The 4,263-nt window shown below is 39.6% G+C and overlaps 1 long non-coding RNA gene across 1 annotated transcript; it reads right to left on the minus strand.

The window, feature by feature from the left end:
• Window positions 1-2,497: 2,497 nt before the first annotated feature.
• On the minus strand, window positions 2,498-3,578 carry LOC131691437 (uncharacterized). Its single transcript, XR_009305774.1, has 3 exons — window positions 3,368-3,578; window positions 2,970-3,312; window positions 2,498-2,908 (listed from the first exon to the last, which is right to left on the minus strand). It is a non-coding gene; the product is annotated as an uncharacterized LOC131691437 (long non-coding RNA).
• Window positions 3,579-4,263: the final 685 nt, after the last annotated feature.

Below are 4,263 nucleotides of genomic sequence, written 5' to 3' on the forward strand. Positions count from 1 at the left end.
GCATTTCACGTGGATTTGTCATGCCATTTTTGTTGAAAGCTACGAAGACGGAGTTAAATAGCTTTCCAACATAAAATTTTCCTTTAAAGAAATACGGCTCTTGAACCAAAGCTATAGAAGCTTTTGTTCCTGCATAAGGCGGGATAAATTCATAGTTGCTGTACGTTTATGCTAAAGATTAATTTGTGTTGCTCTAACCATACTTGATCACAGCACTATACATTTCATCATCAGCGTTTGTGGCTTATAATCGTCTATAGCGAACCCCGCAATGTATATTAGGGACATGACCACCATTTGATCTCCACGATTTGCGAAGAAACAAACTTCCACTGTATCAGAGACTCGCTTAACACGGTAAGCTTAAGACTTACGACACTCCGTGCGCGACTGGCATATTTTAGTCTTCCCAGCCATTCAGTCCTCGGCACGGGGAAACAACTTGACATGAGGGGCCCTATTCTCACAGTCACGTCACTTAGTGAATATAAGGAAATTTTCTTCTAGTCACTAGGTGACGTGACTGTGAGAATAGCCCGAGGGCTCCTGTTTTAAGTCGCCTCATACCACATGGGAGCAAAAACACAGTGGATCAATTCTTGGTTGAGAAAATTCAACCCGCTGGGTGCCACACGGCCTCTAGGTGGATTTGTCCAGAGAAAGATAATAGACTGTCATCAACCTCCTAGTGGACCCCAGCCGGCGAAATATATAACACGGCTCAGTTAAGCTTACGAATAATATAAAAAAGTAACAAGTCATGAAATGATAGTTTGGATATAAGATAGAGTGCAACAGATAAAAGTGGACTACCCGAATTTCTTTGAGTACTTGAGACATCTATGTCAAGCCATGCATATAATAACCATATTTTGACGTGAGTTTACTCTTCCTAACTATTTGGAGGTTACTTGGTTACATTAATGCAATTTCTCATCATATCAAATCAGATAAATATGTTTCCAATATCATTTTTCGAAATGCAAAGTAGATTTGGCCCATTCAGGCCACATTTAGTTGACATGGCATGTATATGCATAAAACGGCGCTTGCAGACAGAAGGGGCCCCTTCAGAGTTATGCAAGTCTTGATGACCTATTCTGATTTTTGTTTTATTTTCTCTTAATTAGAGTAAGAGCTTATTTTAACCCTATTAGAAAGGTACAGCACTACTTAATCAATTACTCGGTCTACAATCGATGGAATACATATAAATAGGCATCAACATCTTTGCTTCGTTCTAAAGACCCAACAAAATAATAAAACTCTCGACAAACATATGATTACGGCCTAAAAGCCAACTGTCAAAATCCACTTTGAATGGAAATTCCGGACAAACCGTTACGCGCCAATCACAGAAGTTTATAGTAACCGAAAGAGAAAAGTTTTCTCTTTCATAAACTGTTGTGAACTGTGTTCGGCTAATAACGGTTTGTCCGAAATTTCCATTCAAAGTGGATTTTGACAGTTGGCTTTTAGGCCGTAATCATATGTTTGTCGAGAACTGATCTAACAAAGGCGAAAAACCCGCGCTTGAATACAAGGAAAACTCGAAGCGAGTGCCGCACTACCATTTGAGCCATTGGTTTGGGCAAAGATGGCAGGCGCTGATCAAACCAACGCGTTCAAACGCGTAGGGTGTTATAGAAACAGAGTGAAAATAGTCTCCTTACCCTATACTTGTATCCTATAATCCGCCATTGTGAATTTTGCAACTCTGATCTCGGATCTTTCATTCATCAATAACGAAAATATATATATTTTTGTTTATTTGGATTTCAAGACTATTTAATTACATATACTTGTTTTCTTTGTTCAATATTTTCAAATCTTATTTACTTTTTTACTGGATATTGATTTATCGTTATTGTTTTAGAAGAATCTGGTTTTCCACCAAATCTGTTATGCTATCATGAAAAAATCATTCAATTCATTCGTACATCCAAACATCTGAGCCTCCTACGCTCACACACAAGTATAGTGCTTATCGACCTATGTTCTGCTAGTAATAACATCCTCATTTGTAATGGATGTAACACCCAGTATATTCGTCCAATTTCGGCAATGCTAATCATTGGTTATACGCTTACGCTACATTACAACATGGAGTAATAGAACATATCTTGTGCTTAATGAAACGTTAGATTAAAGCTGTCCTTAGACGAGCGATGTGTCTAATTACACGACCAGCTAGTTGCTCACATTCGACAACAACGATGCGTTGACGTACGATGCATACGAGATTAGTTACATGCAGTTAAATGAAGGCATTCACACACAACATCAACGGCATGGGACGTTTTGACGTACGGTACGTGTGAACGAACACAAGAGCAACGCATCTAACTTATCCTGACGGAACGGTGACGTTCCGTTGACGGAAACTGATGTATCGTCTGAATCGTCCTTTAGAACAGCTGCCTGTGTGCAGCTCAATTGAGATTCAATGAAGTACCAGTTACACAGCCGCTATAAGCATAACTGTCCCATGTGCTATGAGATTTCCTATACACATGGGACAGTTATGCGTATAGCAGCAGTACAGGTTCCACCAGTAATCGTCCAGGATGCACATAGCGTTATGTTAAATATAATCAATGATTGTATTGCACCGCAAGAAAAACAAACAATCTAAACGTTGTTACATGTGCATTGTATGGGGCACTTCCACGATAAATACTGGGACTATCCTGCACCAGTTGTTTTTCCCTATTGATGCTCTAGCCAGTAGGTGTCATAACAGTCCTTGGTGATGAAATTGATGCTGCTGTTCCGTTATATCGTGCCTTATCTTTCATCACTACTTAACTGCACTTTTAAGCCAATTCGGTTTAGGTCTGGGATGCTGCTTTTCCATTTACTGCCCAACGAATGGAGCGTACTAAATGCATTAAATCAACGTGTCTACCTGTAATAAAATACAAAGTAAGTAAATAGTAATATAACTACATACCTTAAGACAGAATTACCACGACTTAATCCAACACCTAGCACCGTCAACTGTGTCTTGTGTACACATCGTCAAAGTCACGTCATCGTTCCGCTAGGATAAGTTGAATGCGTTTCTCTTTTAACCATTTACACGTTCCGTACCTTGAAACATTCGTGCCGTTGATGTTGTGTGAATACATCCATTTAACTGCATGTAACTAATGTTGACGTTCCTTTGACTTTGACAGAAGCCTGACGTATCGTGTAAATCGTACTTAAATTAGAAAATACAACCTCCGGTTGTCACGGCATGATTTCTTACTGTATGTGTAGTTGTTGACGGTTGTTAGTGATTAGTTCGATAGAGTTTGGGTCAAATATCTAAGAAAAAGAGCGTTTTATTAATGTTTTTCATATCCATAAAAACTTACGTTACCTTTTTCCTTCACGAAATAATTAAAACAATTTTTTTGATTCCACTTAAAATTTTTTACTACCCGAAAATTATGATGTTGACAAATAATTGACGGAGCAAAAGCTATGTTCGAATTTCGAACTTGCTACAGTCCAAGCTGAGTAAAGTAAAGTTTTATTCATACCAATTTGAGCAAATGCTACGAGAGTTTACTTTGCTCAGAATCGAGCTGAGCAAACTTGTCTTGAGCAAATGCTCATTTTTATTCATACGGCTTAATGGTCCAACTAGCGGAGGTCCAACTAAAAAGCGGTCCAGTTAAAAAATGTCCAACCAGCGAATCACGACTATATTGTTTTTATTTCCGACGGGTCGAAATTAGCATACGTACACGGAAAAAAATAAGCTGCAAATCTTGAACAGTTTTTGTTCGAACCTCTTCCTCTTTTTCGATGCAAGTGAACTTATTTCATTCGATGGCCTGCCCATTTGGTTTCGAACGCAAACTGAACCGATCACAAACACACTATAGGTAATGGGTGGTGTGCGAGAGACACGAGCGTTGATTTTCTTTCCTTTCGATGGCCAGCCTCTTTGGCTTCGAACGTAAACTGAACCGAGTACAAATCCGGGGGTCGTATGCGAGTGCGGCATCATTCGTGTATTACACCCGTACTAGTAACATGAGCTCGTCTGGTTGCGGTATAGGAGGAAAGGTGAAGGAAAAGCAAACATCTCGCTTGATTCGTTTCGGTCTCCAGTTTCCTGTCCGTTTGCTGAGAAAGGGTTACTACGCCGAGCGTGTCGGTGTCGGAGCACTCGTCTACCTGGCAGCAGTGATTATCTTGCCATCGTATTGAAGCTGACAGGAAATGCTTCCCGTGATAACAAATAGATCAAAAGAAAGCTTGCGCAAT

This window comes from Topomyia yanbarensis, chromosome 3, assembly GCF_030247195.1.
Source record: "Topomyia yanbarensis strain Yona2022 chromosome 3, ASM3024719v1, whole genome shotgun sequence".
Lineage (NCBI taxonomy): Eukaryota > Metazoa > Arthropoda > Insecta > Diptera > Culicidae > Topomyia > Topomyia yanbarensis.